Consider the following 26,418-nt stretch of genomic DNA (forward strand, 5'->3'; position numbering starts at 1 on the left):
GGAAGAAGAAGTAGTGGGTGAAGGATGTAGTTTTTCGAAGTTTCTTAACGGCACCAAGAATTGTAACGTCTGCTTCGTTCTTCTACTGGTCCTTCGTCCTTCTACTGGTCCGTCGAATGTAGTTATGTTATATAATTTTGAAAAGTCTCGAATGTTCCGCGTGCAAGCAAAGCAAATTAAACGCCTCAGATATTAATGACGTGAAAGACAACGAGACGTGCCCCTTTGTCAAGCGTTAATTTCCCGCCATCAGCTCGTTTGAAGATCACTCGAATGGCAGCAGAGTGACGTGTAATTTGTAAGTCAAAAGATGTTAATGGTAAAACTGCTTGACTTCTTAATTCGTTAGATAGGTCCACTGCTTTTTTTCCTCGCTTGGATAAATAACATTTGGTATATATTTCCTTAATCTCTTTCTTGTAACCTTGCGTCCTGCTCTCCACACACCACAACTGCCAGCACGCACCACCCAACCCGACTATCACCCAGCAGCCATGTACTACAACAACCAGCACGCTATCCAACCTTTTAAAACTCCAAGTAAAAACTGTAGAGCCCGCCCGCGGCAACCAAGAGTTATCATCCATCGTCTACAAAGGTTACACGCAAAGACAGTCACAACACGTCCACTCACTCAAATGATCTGCGATTCCAGCCCCCACCCCCGACAACCTCCCCCCTCCCCTTTTTTCAACAACAATGGAGACGGCTCAAGGGCAACAAAAAGTGTAGAAAAAAAGCCCGCTACTCACCGCTCCCACAACAGACAAAAGTAAAGAGTGGCCAAAAGAGAGGTCAATTTCGAGTGCAGAGGTGTCTCCATTTATTTGGTTTGTATAGATTAGTTTCCTTGTTATTATTACGTTGACCATCGAAACACTGCAGTAAGAAGGCTCATCTTTTGCCAGCAGTTCCAAGCGTGATACAGGACGCAAAAAGCACCACCGTGGTATGGCGCATCAGGCCCCGTGCAGGTGGCTGGCCTCGGTCTTTTTGTGATTTTGCCGCAGCAGCTTTTTCCCCCTGTATGCTCTTTTCTTTTATTCACATTTATTATCGTCTTGCGCGTCCGAGATAATGCCTCCCTCATTTCTTTTATTTTGTTTTACCCATGCAAGCTCGTTCGTCATATCAAATCATAATCTTCACAAACATAGAATCATCGTAAAGTTTATCCCCGCCAAAGGAAGGAGCTTTCCCTTAATGATGAGGTTACACAACACGCATAGGACTCCGCCTCACCTTGACCACATGAAGGACCTGTTGGAAGGTTTTTGTTTGTAAGATAGAGAATCTGTGTGTGTGTGTGTGTGTGTGTGTGTGTGTGTTTACATCCCTGCCTATAGCGCCGGTAGGCTTTCTTCAGGGGCCAGATGGTCGGTTCAAGCCCGTCATGGCGCAGGCAATTTTTTTTTATAGTGGCGCCAGTTATGCTCGGCTCAAGCTGCCCCCGGGAACTCATTCTTGATTCACTGGACGGCTTCTTCTAGAGTAGAGTCCGGGTCGATGGGTGGTCTTCTGGACAGCATGTGGGTAGTCTTAGGCCACTCGGCGGTGACTGAAAAATCCCAGGTGATAGCGTGGGGATTCGAACCGACGTTGTCAATGGCGTATTAAATGTGAACCCAGCACGCTAACCACTCAGCCACCGCCTATGTGTTAATGTATTTATGAATATTCATTTGTGTACACACAATTATATTTTGAGCGCTCGCACCTCTGTGTGTGTGGGGAGGGGTGACAGAGATAGACAGACAGACAGACAAACAGAGACAAAGAAGTATATATACATTCAGACAGATAGACAGGCAAACAGACAAAAAAAATCGAACCGAAAGACATATATAGGGAATAACAAGTAAAGAGACAGACCGACCGTCAAATGCTCAAATCGTCAAACAAATGTGCCGAATATGCAGACGCAGATGACATATAAACAAACTGAAACGCTGATTGTTCGAAAGACTGGCAATCCAAAAGACATCAGTAGAGACAAAAAAAAAAAACATAACAACACAACTGTTTCGGAGTATAATCACACCGTGGGAGTAAGGACTCATCAGGAAAGTCTCCACCGCAGGATGGGAGATGTGAAGGTTGTGTAGCTTTCGAAAACAGTTTTTATTTATGTAGGAAAGTCACTTTTTTTTATCCGACCAGCTGAACACTATCACCATCAGTTTTAGCTTATTAGTAAAGATCAGCATTAGCATATACGAGTAAATAAGAAATACATCGAATAAATAATATGAATCGTACCACTGCAACCAATAAAAAATAAAAAACATCGAATTCCAGTTTATCATGTTAAGAGAAAATGTTTAATGATTTATTGGTAAATGTCAGATCTCCAATACGACGTAAATTAGTATCCAGTGAAGACTTTGGGAGATGTTAAACACACACACACACACTTAGTAAATATGTTTAAAGCATTTTTAAGACAATCCAAATTAAAAACAAGAACAGAAGTAACTGAGCTTTTCCCTTTTATTCTTCCAGACTCTGTACATGAGCATCGCCTCACAGTTTTCTTACACGTCATTATTAAACTCTGCTTGAAGGTTCCAGATCTGAACACCTTCATCAGCTTGTCTCTCTATATCCCGACGCTATAATGCTAATAGACACAAGGAGTCATTAATGGGGGCGCCCGGCGTGGAGTCCCTCGTGGATGGGAAGCAGGAGGGCTGTCAGGCCGTCACCCTCGGATGAAGCAAGGCAGTCAGGGTCAGCCAGTCCCGGCTCCTAGAGACTCACCAGAGGCGTTTCGAGTGTCAGGCCACGGCGCGTCGCCCTGCTGCCGCCATTCCTCGTTCCCTCCTTGCTGGTGGTGTTAGAGACTCGGTGTGCGGAAGACAGAGATAGAATGAACAGATAAATAAGTCCTTACTCAATAGCTCTGCGGCGGCCTAGTCCTGTCCGAATCATTGTCTGATAAGATCTTGAGCCACGGAGATTGTTTATCCGTAACATTATATTCTCATTTCATATTAAACTTGCAAAGTGTCTCAAAATTTATACTCATTTTCATGTCAGGGTATTTAGTACGCAATACAAACCGGGAAAGTGTACGCTATGCTGTCTGGCACCGGGAATCAGTGGTTGACTCTCATGATGTATCTGTAATCATGCATCTCCTATATAGGGAATTATTTATGCAGCACTCTATCGACTTTATAAGAACCATAGACTTCACAACTAGTTGACGGGAAATCTCTTCAGTCTTGGCGCGCTGGCTTCGCGTAAGGGGCCGATTGTTATGGCGACTTTCACTGCGACAACTCAAACACACTCTGCGTTCTTACTCCGAATTTAAGTGGAAACAGGACGAAATCTTCAAGTTTTAGTGCATACAAGCAGGCAGGAGTGTCTCTAGAGTGATTTGGTCGAGGATTCAAGGTAACTTATATAAAATAGCACCATGCGTGCACTTTGAAAACGTTGTGTAAAAAATGGCAAATTTGCGTAATTTTAGGTTGAAATCTTTACGTAAAATGAATGATAACTGTAGGATAGTGAAGTCCACAGTTTTACGTATTAGGAAACAAGAAATGTACGTTTAGTTAGTGCCTACATGGCAACTCAGCTCAGTTCCCGCGTCGCCTAACTCGCCTTAGGCACGCAGTCAGCTGGGCACTTCCCCTCTGTAAAGGATTATCGCTGTCCTGCCTCTGTTTACTCTCCAAGTAAAGGACCTACAGTTATTCATCGTCTCTGTACCCTTCCCCACAACTGCAAGGATCCAGAGGACGATACAAGAAGACACAGAAGGCAGTGGATCGAGTGGAAGTGACGGAGGAGACACAAGATATGAGGACGCCGCGACCCCGTGGAGTAAACTGTGGAGGAGCCGTACTACGCCATCAGTGCAGTGACTCAGTGTTGTGTGCAGTGCAGTGGTGTGTTCAGTGCAGTGTGGTAGTGAGGGCTGTTCACTACGTCCTACGGGTCGAGTATGTGTGCATGGGAAGCCCAACTCTGACCCGACTGAGCACTCTTTCGGCAAGCGCCGCACCATGTGCGGCGCCAACTACTGGACGAGCGTGCAGAACTTCATGGTGAGCAACAGGTTGGCCCAGCGCCTGCATTTGCTGAAGCTCGTCGGGTTCTTCCCCGGGGACGTGCAGGCCGACCTGGACCGGGCCAAGGCAGAGGAGAAGGAGGACGACGAGGTGATCTTGGCCCAGCTTGCCAGGGAGCTGGCCGACGACCAGCCGGACCCGCCGACGGACGAGTTGCTCCTCGCCGCGGTCGGCAACTACGCCGGCTACCTGGCCAGGAAGGGCAAGGCCAACCTCTGTGGCCGAGTGCTGCAAGCAGGAGCTTGCCCAGCAGGAGGAGATGAAGATTACCGTGGAGCTCGAGAGGGCGACCCGCCCTCTGTGATGTTCGACGCCCTGGTCGAGCTGGTCGACAGGGGAGAGCTGGAGACGGGCCGGGCGGTCCTGAAGCGGCCATCTCTCCCAGTGGCCCACATGGCGTCCTTCGGGATGTCGCTGTGGGACTCCCTGATGTGCAGGGAGGACAAGAAGGAGCGCAGGTTGAGGTTCCTCTCCCTGGCCATGCGCCACAGGGACGGGTTCAGGCACCTCCTGGAGTTCCTGGCGGCCTCAGACCCGACCTTGCAGGGGTACAGGTGCCAGGAGGGGCACAACCTGGCCACCACCATCGTGCCGCACATCAGCAGGTCCCTTCAACTGTTTCGGTGCTAATTTCTCCAAGGACGTGACCTCAGAAGCGAGGAAGAACAAGGCCTTGAAGCAGCCGACCGGCAGGAAGAGGAGCAGTATCGAGGAGGGCAGGAAGGAGACGGCGAGGAACAGGGACGTGTACAAGTCCAGGAAACTGACCAGGGCCCACAAGTCATAGGCCAAAAGGCTAAAGTGATTGTTCAGGGACGAGGGCCAGATAGCCGGCAAGACGTGCTGCGGCAATAGTGACATCGGAATTCAACCAAAATAAGTTGTGATTGTATATAGAAAATGAATATTTTGCTTTTGTTGAGTAAAATTAAGATGTTTCTGCATGCTTTCCTCAAGTATTAAGTTTCTAATGTGAAAATTAAGTGATTTATTAGATGTTAAAACTTACGTAAAAATTGCACTAAATAAAAAAAAATAAGTAGCTATTTCGGGCAAAAACTTATAAGATATGCTAAATATTGCTATTGATTCTGAAAATATAAGTGATTATCTCTGCATTTGGTGATGTTTGTGCATCTAGCGTAAAATCTGAGGATTTTATAGCCTTTTTAAGTTTTGTTATACTTATATAAAAAACAATTAATCGGGATTTTATTAGGGAACGACTTTGAATTTTTTGATACCGCTGCTCATGGAGACTCATATATGCCTAAGGGAGGTGCCTGTTTTAGTTTCAGGTCGCTAGCTGCTTTGGTTTTGAAAATATTTAAATTTTAAATTTTTGAAAATCGGCCCCCTGCGAATCGGCCCCGCGCCCCGTTTCCCGTCAAGAGATTGTGAAGTCTATGTAAGAACATAAGAACGCAGTGTGTGTGCTGGTGCTGTGCTATGCTATATATGATCAGGCTGGGGAAGTTGCAAAGTGATTGTGCTGTGCCGGTCCTGGTTAGCATTCATGGCTATGTTAAGCAGCAGCCTTCTTCGTCCAGTGACCCTCGGATGGCAACCTGACCTATCCCTTGCAGTAGACGTTGAGATCGTAAAACTGTGAGATGAGTGGCCCCGGAACAGCAGTTGTGTTCAAGTCTCTCGTTGTGGGACGTCGGGTAGATTTTACTAATAAATGTTCTGCTTTCTTTATCATCTGGTGTAGCATTGAGGACACCGTTGCATCGGTCCTCTTTGAAGCGACTTTGACACTGTGGAAAAAAAAATGCTGCAGGCCGGCTGTGGGTTCGGAGTGACCCGATGATATGACACGCTCGGCCATTCTTCGCTCCGTGTACCCGAGTGGACGGTAAACAAAAATATAAGCGTGTGTCGAGTATTCAAAGATATCAGGAGATCAGAAAAAAACGGAAAAAAATATATAAACGTTCAGAGGTATTGATGTATGTTCTTTAAAAGCGACGAACTCAATGGTATATACAATAAAAAAAATGTATAAGTCCCTCCCCCTCCCACACACACACACTGATGAGAACAAAAGGAGCTAAACATCCACCCAGCATCATTCAGACACATTCAAAACACTCACACGCCTGACAGTTTCCCAAGTCGACAACAATGTCCAAGTCCGGTTGTAAGGCACTTCTGGTGGCGTAATAAGATGGAAATGAAAGAGGAGACAGGATTCTTAAGGCCAATTCGCCACTACCATAAAAATAAGCCAGAAGAAGCAGCGTGTTTAGAAATGTGGTGAGACTATTGATAGATTTTGTATCCGCATTTTAATGACACCACCACCAGAATAACAACAACTACACCTACTCCTAAAATATCGACTACTACTACTACTACTACTACTACTACTACTACTGCTACTACTACTACTGCTATTACCACCACCATTACCATCACTACTACTACTCCTACTACGCCTGGCCACTCTTCGTGTATCTGAAGATAAAATCATATATGCTCGAGCTTTCAGGGAAATTAAAGCAATAAAAATGACGGTCCATAATATATAAAGGCCTTCACTGCTTACGGTTTGTCGCTACACCCTTGGCATTGAACATGAGATTATCGAGCCCGTCAGGAAAGTGCAGGTATTCCGCGTGGGCTGCAGGGCAAGTATATATTCTAACGCCGAAAAGTTGTCCACGGGTCGCGTCGTACAACAAGCCATAAAACATAACCCACCTTAATAAAAACACGCAGCTTTCTTTACCTTGCTACAGGGTTACGCCGCGTCGCCGCCCATAGTATGATGCCCCCCCTATGAAGGCCTCGCCCGGCGCCTCAGAGCGGGTTTTTTGTGTTTTCTTGTCCGTGTTGCTGTTTTCATTGTCGCCATCCTTGTCTCGAATCTCCCACGTTAAGTATGAAGCTTTACACATGTTTCAGCTATTACGGAGACATGAGTTTCTTAGAAACGACAAGATTTATGTATGTAATAGTGTATGGAGTCATGTCCGTGGAAAAAAATAAAAATTTACACACATATATAGTTCATGAAGTCGTGTCCATGTAAAAATGAAAAAAGCATTTCACACACACACACACACACACACACACACCGCCCTCATAACAGTCTGTACAATCAGTTCAAGATTTATGGCCCTTACTTAACCTTTCCTCCTGCTTCCCCCGCCCATGACTGTGTACTCGCGGGAGCTTGTACTGTTTTTATATACATGTTTTTTTCATTTCGTTTGTGTCCTCCCACGGCTGATCACAACTAATCTGTTTCTAAGGCGAGCTATGTTTTATGGCTTTATTTTACGACGCGACCTCTGGAGACCTTTTGGGCGTTAGACTAGATACACAATTTTGAACACAGTGACGGGGCCTTTGATGCTGTATTTCAGGTTTCACGTGTCGCTTTTTTACTTATACACAGACTTCAAAATCAAGACAGGTGTATTGTACAGGGGTAAATACTGCCTTAAAACAAATAATTAGCGTTGTAACCCCTCAATTAGATGTGTTTTTTACGAATGAATGCACGTTACTTGTATATATAGTGGACTACCATAATGAACATACAAATATATCATGAACTTGAGGAAAAGCATAAACAAACGAGAGGGCATGACTAGTGAGCTTTATTATAATCAACCTGCCGGAGTTTGGATATCATTACTACGCGCCTTCTTGTTCACTCCTTCGTTCGAACAGAGAGAACGATTATTTTTGTTTTCAGTAAGTGATGTCCAGATTTCCTTGTCTCCTATTTGCTATTAACGAAGAAGTGTTTTTTTTCATTGAGGTAAGTATCTGGAATCGCTACTAGGGAAACAATTGCGTGGCTTTACTTCCATTATCATTATACTTTAACCCCTCCTCCCCGTCCCTCTCCCCGCCCCTACAAGTAAGAGAAGCGGGAAGATGGTGGTGATGATGCTAGTGATGATGAATGGTTATAATAGCAAGCAAGATTGATAATAATTGATAAGAAAGATAATTGCAAGTCTACCGGCGCTATAGGCGTAGACGTAAAAACAAACAAACAAACAAGAAAAAAGAATCCTCCACTTGTGATAATGAACTTCCTATTTAATTCCTGCACTCCGTCACATCACCTTAACCCGAGCCAATCCCTTCAATAGTAATAGCGAAAACAAAGGAGCAAAGATTTATAACTAACTCTGGGGAGAAAACAAACAAACAAACAAGAAAAAAGAATCCTCCACTTGTAATCCTGAATTTCCCACATAACTTCTGCACTCCGTCACATCTCCTTAATCCGAGCCAATCCCTTTACTAATAACAGCAAAAACAAAGGAGCAAGAAAAACAAGAAATCAAATTAACTCCGGGTCCGTCCGTAACTTCCCATTTTTCCGGCTTAAAACTTTATATTCGTCGCTCATCATCCGCAGCAAACTTTACGTGGCCTTCGAGGCGGCGAGAAAAGGATGCCACGGAGCGCCTAATGAGTAAAGTGTGGCCCTGATTGCGATAAATGTGGCGGAAACCTTCGCTAAGAGGAGGCGCGGGAGGCGAGTCGAGGCTGCGGACGGACGGGATGTATGTATGTATGTATGTAAGTATGCATGTATGTGGTGTCTGAGGTGGGGGAAGTAGGGGGGGGGGGGGTGTGTGTTTGTGGGTGTGAATGGGATGTCTGTATGTCTGTATGGGGTCTGAGGAGGAGAGGGAAGCGAGGGGAGTGTGGAGGTCTGTATTTGTGGTATGTATGAATGTATGCAGCGAGGGGGGGGGGCGCGTGTCATTTACTGTTTCTTTGTGTGTGTTATGTATGTAGTGGAGAGAGAGAGAGAGAGAGAGAGAGAGAGAGATTGGGAGAGAGGACAAAACCATTTAATACATGGAAATTATTCTATCTCCTATTAATTTCTATCTCGCCTTATCTGCCTGGGATGTTCTTGGGGAGGATCCGGGGAAGGGGGGTGGAGGGTCCGGTGAAGGGGTGGAGAGGGGTGAGGTTGTGGGGTTAACTGTTCCCCTTCACCCTGGCCATGCTCTCGTCCCTCCCTGGCCACCCTGTTCCGCCCACGCCGTTTAAGAGATGGCTGGAGAGATACGCCTAAGGCCTCATTCCTGTTCTCCGTAATAGCTTCCCCCTCCACTGAACCTCAACAGGAAGAGAAGGCACGTCCTCTCTCCTCGCGTTATGTGGATGTCAAAGTAAAATGTTCCAGTAGAGTTCAAAGTTCATACCGTCCACGTGTGTTAGAAGGGAAATGTTTTAATAAAGACCAGAGTTTACTGTGTCAGAGAAGGGAGAGAAAAAGAAGTAAAGAACAGCAGACAATTTTCCTCTTTTATATAGACCTACAATGCTTCTTTTATATAAACCAACAATGCTCCTTTTATATAGACCTACAACGTTCCATTTCATAGACCTACAGTTCCTCTCCACGGCTTTCACGGGACTAGCTTTGTTATGGACACGTAATACTCACACTATGATGAAAGTAAGAACGACTACAGATAACGGTAGGTCGTGTTTTAGTTTTGGTATAGTTGGTAAGAACGTATGGCAGCTATAGCTAACGGTAGGTCGTAGGCGCTTAAAAATAATCTTCATCGTGTCACAGCCTGAAAATAAAAGATACAATATAGACTAGAGTGTAACGGTAGTATACCTTGTCCCATTAAAAGAAATCCAACTTCTAAATCTTCGCCTTATGGGTCACGTCTTCTTTTCATCGATAGTAATTCCCTCGTCCACAAACTCCAGAAAAAATGCCAGATTCACTCGTAAACTTTTAGGGTAGGCGGTGGCCGAACTGGTAGCGTACTGGGCCCACTGGGTTCGAATCCCCACGCTACCACTCGGATTTTTCAGTCACCGCCGAGTGGCTTAAAACTACCCACATGCTGTCCTGAAGACCACCCATCAACCCGGACTCTAGAGGAAGCCGTCCAAGCGAATCAAGAACGAGTTCCGGGGGATAGCATGAGCCAATGCATGATGGCGTCACTATAAACACTCGCCTGCGCCAGAACGGGTTGGGCCGACCATCTGGCCCCACCTGGAAGAAGCCTTGGGCCGACCATCAGGCCCCACCGGGAAGATGCCTACCGGCGCAATAGGCAACAACGTAAAAAAAAAAAAAAATAATAATAAATAAATAAATAAATATGGTCCAGAGAAAGTCGGTCAACTACAAACAAAAAAAAATATATAATATTTTAGTAAAGAACATTCAGAGAGTATTTAAAGAGAATCAAAAGAATAAGAAAATTAACAGGACAGGCCGTGTAATACGCAAAAATGCCAACAGATGGACAGGGAAAGTGACAGCGTTGGAACCCAGACGTAGAGCTTAGGACAGACCAAAGACCACGAGAGATTACATTAAGAACATTTGCTTGAGCAGGATGAAGTACACTAACATCAGATAGAGGTAGAGAACGTTTGGGAAAGTCGAACAGTTAACTAATAATGCCTGAAGATGATGGTGATGATGATGACGTCAGTGTGCATGTGGAAAGGCTGACGTGAGGTGGTGCTCCAGGGCGCTCCTCACCACATAGCCAAGATACGGGCATATAATAGATCTTGGATAGGGTGTCATAAAGATGATCTCGCGTGTCCTCCGCCTCGACACGACTCCGCCCTCCTTTCTGCAGAGTCCCACCCATACGTTGTTGTTTTTGTTTTTCATTTTATGGGGGACTAAAGGAGAAAGACGATGTGGACGAGTTTGGAGGGAGAAGGGGAGGGGAAGAGATCGGGAGTGGACGCAAAAGTGGATGGAGGATGAAAAAGAAGACGAAGAAGAAGAAGGAGAAGAAGAAGAAGAAGAAGAAGAAGAAGAAGAAGAAGAAGAAGAAGAAAAAAGAAGAAGAAGAAGAAGAAGAAGAAGAAGAAAAAGAAAAAGAAGAAGAAATAAAGGAATTAAAAAAGAAAACGAAAAGTGAAGAGAAGGAGGAGGGGGAGTAGAAGGCGAAGGAATAATAAGTAGTGGGAGGCAGGCGGACGTTGATTGCCGGTGTCGAATGGCAGGTGAGGGAGGTACCGAGTTTCCTGCTATAATTACAATTACTGCCATGTTTACAATGACGCCCAGGGCTTCCTCTGCCACTGATCAACGAGACCTTAACCTGACACGTACATAACACATCGACAGCAAAAAAAGCAGCTTAGTAAATATAAGTAAACTCGGCGCGATCCTCACTCAGCTGGTGCCGAATACGTTAGTCAAGTCGATGATTGTACCCCGCTTAGATTTTATATTTTTACATGTCAAATTGTAACGTGTAATTATCATGAATACACGGACTTTTAAGGGTGCGGAGCCTGTATACATCACGATCAGACTCTGTGGATGACAGGTGATGTGCAAAGATTGGGTAGGTGGTGGCCGAACTGGTAGCGTACTGGGCTCACATTCACCGCGTGATGGACGACGCGGGTTCGAATCCCCACGCTACCACTCGGATTTTTCAGTCACCGCCGAGCGGCTTAAAACTACCCACATGCTGTCCTGAAGACCATCCATTAACCCGGACTCTAGAGGAAGCCGTCCAAGCGAATCAAGAACGAGTTCCGGGGGGGCAGCATGAGCCAATGCAAGATGGCGCCACTATAAACACTCGCCTGCGCCAGAACGGGCTGGGCCGACCATCAGGCCCCACCAGTACACACACACACACACACACACACACACACACACACACACACACACACACACACACACACACACTTTACAGAGGTGGTACAGGTGAAGGTTGGGGGGTCCTTCGTTGAGTCCCGCCGTCGGCTAACGATTTATCAGCCATCGTCAATTAAGATCACTCACATTCTGTTTGTAGCCCTACCTACCACGCCTTCTGCCAAAGGAAACACCGGGAAGCATGAGCCAAGTAGTAAAAAAAAAAAAAATACCACGCACGCTGGCTGGGAACAAGACTGGGGCTGACCACCACTGCCTCGGGACAACACACCGGTGTAGGAGGTTCAGATCACTCCCCTGATTGAAATCACTCAGGAGTAGTCTGGACTTGGTTGAAATCACTCTAGAGTAATCTGGACCTAGGATGAAATCACTCTAGAGTGATCTGGACCTAGGTTGAAATCACTCTAGAGTGATTTCAACCTGGGAAGCGATCTGAGCTTCCTGTACTCCCTCCAGGTTCTGATTACTCCCTTATAGGTTCATAACACTTTCATCTTTTTTCCCTATAAACAAAAAATAAAAGTATCCCAAGCTGACTGCCTTTATTATATAAGAACATAAGAACATAGGAGTCTGCAGTAGGCCGGTAGGCCTGTACAAGGCAGCTCCTTTGAACCTAAGCTCCCGTGTATCTAACCCCACCTAATATCGCTGTCCATTAATTTATCTAATCTATTTTTGAATGTTACAATTGTATTGGCACTCACCACATGACTGCTAAGCCTATTCCACTCATCCACCACTCTGTTAGTAAACCAATTTTTGCCTATGTCCCTGTTGAATCAGAATGATTCCAGTTTAAACACATTACTTCGTGTCCTACCCGGTTCTCTTACCAACAAAACCTTATGAATATCCCCCTTGTTAAAGCCCTTCATCCATTTATAAACCTCAATCATGTCTCCACGCACCCTTCGCCTTTCTAGAGAATGCAAATTTAACTGTTTGAGTCTTTCCTCGTATGGCAAGTTCCTCAACCCCTGAATCATCTTAGTCATCCTCCTCTGCACCGATTCTAACATTTTGATATCCATTCTATAGTAAGGTGACCAGAACTGAGCCGCATAGTCAAGATGAGGTCTAACTAATGTTAAATATAGTTTGTGGAAGACTTCGGCGTTTCTGTTGCTTACGCTCTTTGAAATAAATCCCAGTACCCTATTTGCTCGATTTCTAGCTTGAATGCATTGTGCCCTTGAACGGAGATCAGAGCTCACTAAGACCCTAAATCCGTCTCACACCTAGACCTGCTTATGAGAGTGTTATTTAAGCAATAGTTATGTGAGGGGTTGCTCCTACCTACACTCAGAATACTGCACTTCCCTACATTGAACTCCATCTGCCATTTATCCGCCCAGTCATACAATCTGTTTAGTTCATCCTTAAGAATACTAGCGTCCTGATCCGACTCTATTACTTACCGATCTTGGTATCATCTGCAAACTTACTGACATCACTACTAATTCCTGTATCTAAGTCATTGATATGAATAATAAACAGAAGTGGACCTAATACCGAACCTTGTGGGACCCCACTCATAACACATCCCCGGTCAGATCTTTTACCATTGATCTGCACTCTTTGTTTCCTATTGCTAAGCCACGCCTTGACCCGTTCAAAACTTTACCCTCTACTCCGTGAGCCTGTAATTTAAGCAACAGTCGTTGGTGAGGAACTTTGTCAAACGATTTACTAAAATCAAGATACATTACATCATAATTTTCATCTCTGTCTACCGCCTCAAATGTTTTATTGTTGAAGGACAAGAGATTGGTGAGGCATGACCTACCTTTCGTGAACCCAAGCTGCGAGTCGTGAATTAAGCTCTGTTTCTCTAGATGCTCCCGAATGTTCCTGTCTATTATGTACTTCAGCATCTTGCCTATAACCGATGTTAAGCTAATTGGGCGATAGTTTGAAGCAGCCGACCTGTCCCCCTTTTTTTAAAGCCGGCGTCACATTAGCTACTTTTCATAGGCTCGGCACATAACCAGTATTTACGAGAGCTCCTCGTCCCCGCCTAGCGTGTTGCGAAGTACGAGACTTGAACACTAATTATTATTGGCGCCGTTTTTTTCTGCATTTTGTGTGTTTTCTCTCTGAACTTGAAGAGAGGTATTTTTATCATCCTCAATACTTATCACAGTGGTCGGTATTACAAGACACTTTCGCTTCTCATATCAGATATTTCTAAAGGTCAAAAAGGGGAGCAATCGGGCTCTAATGAGTGTTCTTTCATTCACGGTACAGAAGAAGGCCCAAACTACCATCAAGCTCATAAAACTATCCCTGGAAATGCCAAAAACACCTACGAAAGCCTTGTCAAATATGTGAACTTGGGTGCCGAAATCTTTAGTAATACGACCCAATGTCTCACTTGGCTTGGTATCTTGTTTTAATTTTCCACTATTTACATTTTACAGTACGTAGATAAGAGCATAACATTTATCTAAGGATACTGCGCCTAATTACCCATTATTTGTCTACGTCATCTTGAGCACTTTGGAACGGTTTGCCCTTTGCCGTATCTCCTTTTTATAACAAACTTTCAAGTGTGGAATGTGAAAACACTTCGAGAACTAATTATAACAACTCCTTAACATTATTTTTGGCGGGGGGTGTTAGGAGAGGCAAGCTGCGAACGGTTTTTTTTTTCTTTTCTAGTCAGCCTTTGGTCTGCCTCCTTGTATACTTTTTTTTTTTTTTTTTTTTTTTTTTTTGCTGGAGACAGTTATGATCATTTACAAAACTTAGCTTCTGCACAAATAAAAAGTGGCTGGATTCTTCTCTGTCTTCACACCCTTTACCTATGTTCATACTGGGTCACTATTTTGGGTTAAGGACCAGATGGCGTCACGTGCTGCACTGGGGTTCAAACTGCCTCGCCTGGCCCATAGCTTAAAGCTCTAACCCACTGGACCGCCGCGCCACACCACCATGCTATGCAGCTGGGTTGAACTAACTAACTAAGGGGGAGCATACACATCTAGAATAATTCCATAACAGCTTTATTGGTAAGAAATGTCAGTGACGCCACGTAAAGCGCACAATAAATCTGAGTCTCGTTCGGGAGCAAGAACTCTAACAATACAAAATAAATAGCAGTACAGCCATACACGTATACAACGGCAATAAATCCGTTCCGTGCAGCGCGTTGCTTTGCCCATAAGAATGCTTGCCCGGTCCCGCTTACATGTATAAGACGCGCCACAAATAGGGTACGTTCAGCAGGAGTCCTTGTCACTCACCGGCGAGCGTGGCTCCGCTGAGGCAGGAGCAACTTAAGTAGACGGGTGAAGACACGGAGCGCGCCCAGGCCCGGCATGTTCACCTATTCCCAACCGTACCCACTGGGTCCTCTGCAGAAAAAGGGAGCCTCAGCTGACGTCCTTGGACATGTTAAAATCTAGCAGTGATTCCCAACCGGTGTGCCGCGGCACCAAGGGGTGCCGTGAGATCTTTTGAGGGTGCCGCCAAAATTCAGGGGAAAAAATTGCATTAACTTCACTCTCTCTGCTTCTGCTGCTGCTGCACAATTTAGCGATCGAATTTTCAACTTAGCTACTTTTCATTGAATTTGTATAATAATTTGTACTTATGGAAAATTACAATCCAGGAGAACAATACTAATTATATGATTTTGCTGTGTAATAATTGTACGGACACTGGAGAGAACAGCTTGGCGGGAGAGTGGGATGGAGTGAGGGTTGTAGACTGACGCGTATGACACACGTACAGGGCAGGGCGCACAGCGAGTCGCCACTGGCCAGAGCCCAGAATGTCTCAGTACTGATTGGTGACGCAAAGGAAGCAGAAGGTATGACATATCCTCCTCCCTCAGCTCGTTAGCAATACATACCTGGTATGTACTTGATGTACTTGAATACATTGTGCAACTACTGTAAAACTTGTCACAATTACATATTTGTATTATTATACCATTTTTTGTAATAGCAGGATCAGTGTAAAGAAAATTTTCATATCTATGTATAAGGTGTTGTTACATCGATGCAAAATGTCGAAATGAAAAAAATATATATAATAAAAAAACAACGGAGATTTTAAATATGTATTTCCTTATAAGGGTGCCGGGAAGTTTTGAAAGGCTTGCCAAGGGTGCCGCAAACTAGAAAAGGTTGGGAACCACTGATCTAGAGGGACGTCAGATAAGGAAGAAAAATCAAGTATACTTAAGGCAAATGATTTCGAGTTGCAATACCTCAAATTATGAACCGAATGAGGCAAGATGCACCGAGTTTTTACTGATATCTCTTTTTTTCTGGCTTTCTCTTAATGGAAAAATATGAATTCCCGAACCGCACTCAGCACCTCAGTGGAGAGTTTAAGTTGCTATCGAAATGATTCTCTCTCGGGGCCCACGCTGCGAGGAGGATTAAAAACGTGCCTTGGCCCTACACGATGCACCCAGCAAGATTCGTGATTACATTTGTGTGTGACTGGTTGTGTATTTAAATATTTTTCTCTGTATATTACTATGTATATATGAGACTCTATATCATTCTATTTACCTGTTTCTGTTTATTATTATCTATCAATTTTTATACGTTTCAACTGATCTATTTCTGTTTACTTTTCAAACAATCACTTAAATACAGCTATCTATGAAGAGTCATCCATCTCGCTAAACGTCTAAATTCATGTCCTTAACTTCGGGGCAACATGCGTAGTTACATACAAAAAAACTCTTGATTAAACTAATAGCTACTACTCACTTCCAGCTCAAAAAAATAACTAGGTCACTATGTACATGAATTCTCCTTCCCAAAGTTTCCCAAATACATCATCACGGTTTTTTGGGGCCAACTACACTTTCTTCGCCTATAAGCATGTTGCGAACCTCTTTTCAGCACTTGTTATGTCTTCTTATACTGTAAAATAGCGAAACCATACAAAAATGACCCTCGTAGCCTTTACTACATAGGAAGACGTAAATGTTAAGGGTTTTCGCAACTGTCAAGGCTCATAAAATTGTCAAACAAAGAGCAAGAAGTAGAACTGGGAATGTACAAATACTATAAGAAACAAAGTCTATAGCCCCGACACATTTAAGGTACAAATAATTAGAGGTAGAGGAAAAGGTAGAAACAAAATCAATGCAATAAACTTGGTCTCCCTAATCAAGAGAGTCGAGCAAAAATATATGTTTCTCCACAGGCATGCGATGGTTTATCTAACACCAACTCCCCACTGGTCAACAAGAGAGAGAGGCCCCAAAGAAAAAAAATAGGTAATCTCAATACTTCTTCTCTTGACACAAACAATGAGGTCAAGGAAAGGACTTCAACACGTGCCCACTACCATTTGCATACCTTGATCTTACGTAACAAACAGCTTCGAAGTGATGCCATTCTGGTGAGTGACGAAACAACAAAAGGGAAGATTAGACGACCCGTGAAAAAAGTGGTACGATATTATTGAACAAACGACCCTGCACACACACACACACACACACACACACACACACACAATCAAGGCGAGTCATTTCAAGATTTAGCTGACGTTTCCGTGTGTGTGTGTGTGTGTGTGTGTGTGTGCTGTTACCACGACGTGTGTAGTGAGCACGTGTAGAACCTTCAAGGACGTTCTCGTATCATATGGACTCATCTCTCCCGAATGTGACATAAGGGGCACGCCTTTCACGAGTCGTAGGCATAAGTCGTTAAAACTAATCACACTCATTTTTCCTTTGTGTGCTTGTTGTATTTTAAGATGTTTATTACCCTACCACTCTGGCCCTCCATTTCTCTTGTTCATATTCTCTGGTCCTTTTTCTCCTCTTTCATCACTTTCATCTTCATTATCACTCTCCCGGCGTTGCAGGTGTCTGGGGGCTGATGAACAGGTATCTTATAGTGTCCTCACTCCTCCCTCTCTCCCTGCTTCGCCTCCTATAATAATAATGAGGCTAAGAGTGGACTTGGACATCTTTATTATCCTGGAAGTGTCTGGTCAGCGGGGTTAACTGTGCGCCATTCCTCCGAGGAGTGCGTGGCCTAACACATTGCTGCTATTTTGCTACGGCACGCTGAGAATGTTTTCTTCTCTCTTTTATTCGCCTCTTCCAGATTCCAATGAGTGTCGAAAGAGGCTACGACGCATCCTGGTAGTTAACACAGACACATGATAAACTCCGTGTGTGATATCATCTCGTGGAAGTCATCTTACTCATCGCCCTTCTCTTTAACGCTACGAAACATGGGCAGGGAGGAGGCTGATTTATGAACGTGCTAATCAGGATGGAAGCTGTTTTGACCCACCTAAAAACCGCGCGGTGGACGATTGGATATTGGAGAGAGACAGAAACGTATGCTGGTTAACCACACTACACCACGGAACGAAGGACGCCGACACATCTTATATAATCAGAAGGGAATTGTACAGACCCATCCCCCCGCTGAGCGAAGGTTGGGATACAGCAGGAGAAGCGAGAAGGGATTTTTTTCTTGACTAAGCGTCACGACACAACCATTAGCTTAGCAAATCGCAACATCTCTATAAAAACAAAACTCTGACAGGAACACGAGCCGCCATTAATCACACAAGGTCGAGATAGCATTCCCTTCTTCTTAATGTAGACACGATACGTAACTTGAATTCGTCTTAGGAGGCACAAGGACGGTGGTGTTGGTGTTGCTAGTAGTGGTGGTGGCTATGGTGGTGGTGGTGGTGGTGGTAGGCCTGGATAATGGTGGTTGTTTTGATTGTTATGGTGATGGGGATGGCGGCTGTTGTGAATAATGTTTTTGTTGTTGTTGTTTGTTTACAGCAAGGGAGGCAGCTGAAGGGCTAAAGACAAACAATATATAAATAAAAACGCCTCTATATGCTGCCCCGAAAAAGAAAAAAAAACGAGGCCAGGAGAGTCAAGTGATGGTGGTTGTAAAGTGTAATTGTGGTGATGGTGTGAAGCGAGGAAGTGTTAAGTGTCTTGTGTGTAGTGTAGTAAACGTAACGAAAAAAAAGGAGGTGCCGGTAATGAGGGTTTAGTTATTAGTGGTCGTGATGGTCGTGGTGATGGTGGTGGTAATCGTGGTGGTAGTTATGGTGGCCCTGGTGGTGTTTATTACAGTGATCGTGAACAATAATAGTGGTAATGAAGGTAGTGGCGGTGGTGGTGGTGGTGGTGGTGGCCCTGGTGGTGTTTATTACAGTGATCGTGAACAATAATAGCGGTAATGAAGGTAGTGGTGGTGGTTCTGGTGGTGTTTATTACAGTGATTGTGAACAATAATAGTGGTAATGAAGGTAGTGGTAGTGGTGGTGGTGGTGGTGGTGGTTATTACAGTGATCGTGAACAATAATAGTGGTAATGAAGGTAGTGGTGGTGGTGGTGGTGGTGGCCCTGGTGGTGTTTATTACAGTGATCGTGAACAATAATAGTGGTAATGAAGGTAGTGGTGGTGGTGGTGGTGGCCCTGGTGGTGTTTATTACAGTGATCGTGAACAATAATAGTGGTAATGAAGGTAGTGGTGGTGGTGGTGGTGGTGGTGGTTATTACAGTGATTGTGAACAATAATAGTGGTAATGAAGGTAGTGGTGGTGGTGGTGGTGGTGGTGGTGGTTATTACAGTGATCGTGAACAATAATAGTGGTAATGAAGGTAGTGGTGGTGGTGGTGGTGGTGGCCCTGGTGGTGTTTATTACAGTGATTGTGAACAATAATAGTGGTAATGAAGGTAGTGGTGGTGGTGGTGGTGGTGGTGGTTATTACAGTGATCGTGAACAATAATAGTGGTAATGAAGGTAGTGGTGGTGGTGGTGGTGGTGGCCCTGGTGGTGTTTATTACAGTGATCGTGAACAATAATAGTGGTAATGAAGGTAGTGGTGGTGGTGGTGGTGGCCCTGGTGGTGTTTATTACAGTGATCGTGAACAATAATAGTGGTAATGAAGGTAGTGGCGGTGGTGGTGGTGGCCCTGGTGGTGTTTATTACAGTGATCGTGAACAATAATAGTGGTAATGAAGGTAGTGGTGGTGGTGGTGGTGGTGGTGGTGGTTATTACAGTGATTGTGAACAATAATAGTGGTAATGAAGGTAGTGGTGGTGGTGGTGGTGGTGGTGGCCCTGGTGGTGTTTATTACAGTGATCGTGAACAATAATAGTGGTAATGAAGGTAGTGGTGGTGGTGGTGGTGGCCCTGGTGGTGGTTATTACAGTGATCGTGAACAATAATAGTGGTAATGAAGGTAGTGGTGGTGGTGGTGGTGGTGGTGGCCCTGGTGGTGTTTATTACAGTGATCGTGAACAATAATAGTGGTAATGAAGGTAGTGGCGGTGGTGGTGGTGGCCCTGGTGGTGTTTATTACAGTGATCGTGAACAATAATAGTGGTAATGAAGGTAGTGGTGGTGGTGGTGGTGGCCCTGGTGGTGTTTATTACAGTGATCGTGAACAATAATAGTGGTAATGAAGGTAGTGGTGGTGGTGGTGGCCCTGGTGGTGTTTATTACAGTGATCGTGAACAATAATAGTGGTAATGAAGGTAGTGGTGGTGGTGGTGGTGGTGGTGGTGGCCATGGTGGTGTTTATTACAGTGATTGTGAACAATAATAGTGGTAATGAAGGTAGTGGTGGTGGTGGTGGTGGTGGTGGTTATTACAGTGATTGTGAACAATAATAGTGGTAATGAAGGTAGTGGTGGTGGTGGTGGTGGTGGTGGCCCTGGTGGTGGTTATTACAGTGATTGTGAACAATAATAGTGGTAATGAAGGTAGTGGTGGTGGTGGTGGTGGTGGCCATGGTGGTGGTTATTACAGTGATTGTGAACAATAATAGTGGTAATGAAGGTAGTGGTGGTGGTGGTGGTGGTGGTGGTTATTACAGTGATTGTGAACAATAATAGTGGTAATGAGGGTAGTGGTGGTGGTGGTGGTGGTGGTGGTGGCCCTGGTGGTGTTTATTACAGTGATTGTGAACAATAATAGTGGTAATGAAGGTGGTGGTGGTGGTGGTGGTGGTGGTGTTTATTACAGTGATTGTGAACAATAATAGTGGTAATGAAGGTAGTGGTGGTGGTGGTGGTGGTGGCCCTGGTGGTGTTTATTACAGTGATTGTGAACAATAATAGTACAAAATAGTACCAATAATAGTACCAATAATAGTACCAAGACCCCTTAATGACACAGTTAATTGAGAGACATTGAATTTAACGACGGTAATAAAAACAGTGCCGACGGTGATGATGGCGTTGGTGGTGAGAGCGTGTATGATGGTGATAAGAACAATAAAATAGGAGAGTCTGGTCAACTTCATCACCGGCGCCATGTTGTTGCCAAAAGAGCCGGGCGAATTTCAAACTGATTTTTTTTTTTTCTTACGTCGTGGCCTATTGCGCCGGTAGGCTTCTTCCCGGTGGATCCTGATGGTCGGCCCAAGGCTTCATCCCGGTGGGGCCTGATGGTCGGCCCAGCCCGTTCTGGCGCAGGCGAGTGTATCTTGCATTGGCTTATGCTGCCCTCCCGGAGCTCATCTTTAATCCTAGAATCTAGAGTCCGGGTTGATAGGTGGTCTTCTGGACAGCATGTGGGTAGTTTTAAGCCATTCGGCGGCGGCTGAAAATTCCCAGCATGGTGGCACCGGGCGGGGATTGAACTCGCGTCCTCCTGAACGCGGTGCCGTCACGCTATCTATTCAGCCACCGCTTCCCCAAACAGTACAGTAGTGTTTTTTTTTGTGCTCAAGGTATCGTCAGCGTCTCGAAGAAGTACCCAGAACACCAAAAACACTCTACTATGGCAGCTTCCGTTAGTATTTCGCACGGCTCTATTAGTAAAAACATGGCGCTTGTGAGATGAAATTGGCTAAACTCTCCTGTTCTTTGGCTCTGGCGATGAGGTGTGAGAAGTGAGTGAGAAGTGAGAATCTTTAGCTCTGGTGATGAGGTGTGAGTGAGAAGTGAGAATCTTTGGCTCTGGTGATGAAGTGTGTGAAGTGAGTGAAAAGTGAGAATCTTTGGCTCTGGTGATGAGGTGTGAGAAATGAGAATCTTTGGCTCTGGTGATGAGGTGTGAAAAGTGAGTGAGAAGTGAGAATCTTTGGCTCTGGTGATGAGGTGTGAGTGAGAAGTGAGAATCTTTGGCTCTGGTGATGAGGTGTGAGTGAGAAGTGAGAATCTTTGGCTCTGGTGATGAGGTGTGAGAAGTGAATGAGAAGTGAGAATCTTTGGCTCTGGAGATGAAGTGTGAGTGAGAAGTGAGAATCTTTGGCTCTGGTGATGAAGTGTGAGAAGTGAGTGAGAAGTGAGAATCTTTGGCTCTGGTGATGAAGTGTGAGAAGTGAGTGAGAAGTGAGAATCTTTGGCTCTGGTGATGAAGTGTGAGAGGTGAGTGAGAAGTGAGAATCTTTGGCTCTGGTGATGAAGTGTGAGTGAGAAGTGAGTGAGAAGTGAGAATCTTTGGCTCTGGTGATGAGGTGTGAGAAGTGAGTGAGAAGTGAGAATCTTTGGCTCTGGTGATGAGGTGTGAGAAGTGAGAAGTGAGAATCTTTGGCTCTGGTGATGAGGTGTGAGAAGTGAGTGAGAAGTGAGAATCTTTGGCTCTGGTGATGAGGTGTGAGAAGTGAATGAGAAGTGAGAATCTTTGGCTCTGGTGATGAAGTGTGAGTGAGAAGTGAGAATCTTTGGCTCTGGTGATGAGGTGTGAGAAGTGAATGAGAAGTGAGAATCTTTGGCTCTGGTGATGAAGTGTGAGTGAGAAGTGAGAATCTTTGGCTCTGGTGATGAAGTGTGAGTGAGAAGTGAGAATCTTTGGCTCTGGTGATGAGGTGTGAGAAGTGAATGAGAAGTGAGAATCTTTGGCTCTGGTGATGAAGTGTGAAAAGTGAGTGAGAAGTGAGAATCTTTGGCTCTGGTGATGAAGTGTGAGTGAGAAGTGAGAATCTTTGGCTCTGGTGATGAAGTGTGAAAAGTGAGTGAGAAGTGAGAATCTTTGGCTCTGGTGATGAAGTGTGAGTGAGAAGTGAGAATCTTTGGCTCTGGTGATGAAGTGTGAAAAGTGAGTGAGAAGTGAGAATCTTTGGCTCTGGTGATGAAGTGTGAGTGAGAAGTGAGAATCTTTGGCTCTGGTGATGAAGTGTGAGTGAGAAGTGAGAATCTTTAGCTCTGGTGATGAAGTGTGAGAAGTGAGTGAGAAGTGAGAATCTTTGGCTCTGGTGATGAGGTGTGAGTGAGAAGTGAGAATCTTTGGCTCTGGTGATGAGGTGTGAGTGAGAAGTGAGAATCTTTGGCTCTGGTGATGAGGTGTGAGAAGTGAGAATCTTTGGCTCTGGTGATGAGGTGTGAGAAGTGAGTGAGAAGTGAGAATCTTTGGCTCTGGTGATGAGGTGTGAGAAGTGAATGAGAAGTGAGAATCTTTGGCTGTGGTGATGAGGTGTGAGTGAGAAGTGAGAATCTTTGGCTCTGGTGATGAGGTGTGAGTGAGAAGTGACAATCTTTGGCTCTGGTGATGAGGTGTGAGAAGTGAAGAGAAACAAGTCTGTGTCTGTCTGTAGTGATGGCTTCATTGACTTGAGTTGCCGAAATATCCTACCCCCGCTACGCCCTAGGAGGTGCATGGCCGACCGCTTAGTCACTCCTGTTCCCTGCCAGCCAAGGCGAATTTGTGTGTCACGCCGAGCACGTGTTTCCCTTGTAAAACGATCCCGGTGAGCACTGAGCCAGAGTGGATGGACTCAGCTTAGTCATCTGACAAGCAGGGAACGTCCATTACGCCTCGTAAATATCTGACGGCTTCGCGCGATTACCGTGTGTGTATACTTGTTGGGCAAGCGTAACACACACACTCACACACAAAAAATACTCCCCTGGTGCCGACTAGGCTCTGCTCTGCCAGGCGCCAGTGCGGTAGGCTGAAGTGTAATAATCCTCGCTTAGGCCGAAGGATTTTTCAATTAATGTTCCCCTTGAGGAAGGAGAATGGAGTGCGTGGAGTGCGCAGTTGTAAAATTATGTGATGGCCCAGCAGTACTCACAGATCCATAAATATGTAGCTACAAGCCTAAAACAGGAGGGCATAGTGATCACGAGCCCAGCACGTTATGAGACTGTGCGTGAATCAAACACACACACACACACACACACACACACACACACACACACACACACACACACACACACACACTTTGAGACACACACCTGAGACTTGGTTGCGGATGGACGTGCCGAACAAGCTCTCTGATACTGGTATAGGAAACAACACTCTACAACTACCATGGATCTTGACGCTGTCAGTATACATATATATATTAACGTCACTCTAAACCTCTTTATGTTGGTTTACGTGTACTAAGCTGGGCCGTGTGTGGACTTGTGCTGAATAAAAAGCTCGACAGCGGCAAGAGTGGCCTGCCAATGGGAAGATGTTCAAATTTGTGCAGAAGTGTCCTGCGGCTAAAACGAAAACTACGGAATGTGTTGGTACGAAGTTAACGATGGAGATAAGCGTGCGAGATACAATATTGTGATTTGAGAGAGAGAGAGAGAGAGAGAGAGAGAGAGAGAGAGAGAGAGAGAGAGAGAGAGAGAGAGAGAGAGAGAGAGAGAGAGAGAGAGAGAGAGAGAGAGAGAGAGAGACGTAGATGAGGTAAAAAAACGGCCAAACGAACAAACAAACGGTCAGATGCACAAACACGTGAAAAACAAACAAACAAACAAACGGACAGACGAAAAAACATTCCGACACTCAGATGAGATAACAGAAGAACCAACAGAGACATAGAAAGACAGAAAACAGATTCATAAGCAAACAAACAGGTAGACATACGGGGAGATAAGAGAGCAGGCGCCCATTGTAATATTAACTCATTTATCTCCCTTGTCGCTTTGTGAACTGTTTTGAGCATGTTGAGAGTTGATTGGGTCCGCGTTGGATCTGCCTGACGAGGTGTTGCTTGCGGGTGTCAAGAGCCTTGGGTTGGGGTGTTAATTTATTAAGCTTGATGATCCATCGGGAGGAAGTTGGTGAAATTGTGTTGTATGTTAATTGCTGCGTTTTCTTAATGACGAGGCAAAGCTGTGAGTTGTGAAATGCAACTCCTTTCTGTTGTATTGTTAAATAATAATGATAATTTTGGGGTGTAGTGGTAGTAGTAGCTGTAGCAGTAACATTAAAATCAGCAGTGGAAACAGTAGCAAAGGCAGGAACATTGTGATTATGGTGGTAACTGTGGAGGCAATACTAATTATAACTGTACTAGTTCACTAACAGACTGCAATACTAACTCTACTAATTCACTAACTGACTGCAATACTAACTGTACTAATTCACTAACTGACTGCAATACTAACTCTACTAATTCACTAACTAACTGCAATACTAACTCTACTAATTCACTAACTGCAATACTAACTCTACTAACTCACTTACTAACTGCAATACTAACTGTACTAATTCACTAACTAACTGCAATACTAACTCTACTAATTCACTAACTAACTGCAATACTAACTCTACTAATTCACTAACTAACTGCAATACTAACTCTACTAATTCACTAACTAACTGCAATACTAACTGTACTAATTCACTAACTAACTGCAATACTAACTGTACTAATTCACTAACTAACTGCAATACTAACTGTACTAATTCACTAACTGACTGCAATACTAACTGTACTAACTCACTAACTAACTGCAATACTAACTCTACTAATTCACTAACTAACTGCAATACTAACTGTACTAATTCACTAACTAACTGCAATACTAACTCTACTAATTCACTAACTAACTGCAATACTAACTGTACTAATTCACTAACTAACTGCAATACTAACTCTACTAATTCACTAACTGACTGCAATACTAACTCTACTAACTCACTAACTAACTGCAATACTAACTCTACTAATTCACTAACTGACTGCAATACTAACTCTACTAACTCACTAACTAACTGCAATACTAACTCTACTAATTCACTAACTGACTGCAATACTAACTCTACTAATTCACTAACTGACTGCAATACTAACTCTACTAATTCACTAACTGACTGCAATACTAACTCTACTAATTCACTAACTAACTGCAATACTAACTCTACTAATTCACTAACTGCAATACTAACTCTACTAATTCACTAACTAACTGCAATACTAACTCTACTAATTCACTAACTGCAATACTAACTCTACTAATTCACTAACTAACTGCAATACTAACTGTACTAATTCACTAACTAACTGCAATACTAACTGTACTAATTCACTAACTGACTGCAATACTAACTGTACTAACTCACTAACTAACTGCAATACTAACTCTACTAATTCACTAACTAACTGCAATACTAACTGTACTAATTCACAAACTAATTGCAATACTAACTCTACTAATTCACTAACTAACTGCAATACTAACTGTACTAATTCACTAACTGACTGCAATACTAACTCTACTAATTCACTAACTGACTACAATACTAACTACTAATTCATTAACTAACTGCAATACTAACTCTACTAATTCACTATTGTTTTAAGCAAACCACTCATTCCTATTTCTAAGAAGTCATAAAGCAATGTCCACTAGATAACATAGACAACCCAGCAAGTTTTCAAAATACAATCTTTCTTCCTTTTCTGCATTTCTTCCTATACCTACAAATACAACATAAACAATCCAGAACGTTTTCAAACACTTAAGTTTCTTTCCC

At 44.1% G+C, this 26,418-nt stretch overlaps 1 protein-coding gene across 1 annotated transcript in view; it reads left to right on the forward strand.

Annotated features, from left to right (window-relative positions):
* Positions 1-26,418, forward strand: part of LOC127010183 (lactadherin-like) — a 66,531-nt gene that overhangs the window by 32,807 nt on the left and 7,306 nt on the right. The gene's annotated exons all lie outside the window — the stretch shown is intronic.

This window comes from Eriocheir sinensis, chromosome 42, assembly GCF_024679095.1.
Source record: "Eriocheir sinensis breed Jianghai 21 chromosome 42, ASM2467909v1, whole genome shotgun sequence".
Taxonomy (NCBI): Eukaryota; Metazoa; Arthropoda; class Malacostraca; order Decapoda; family Varunidae; genus Eriocheir; species Eriocheir sinensis.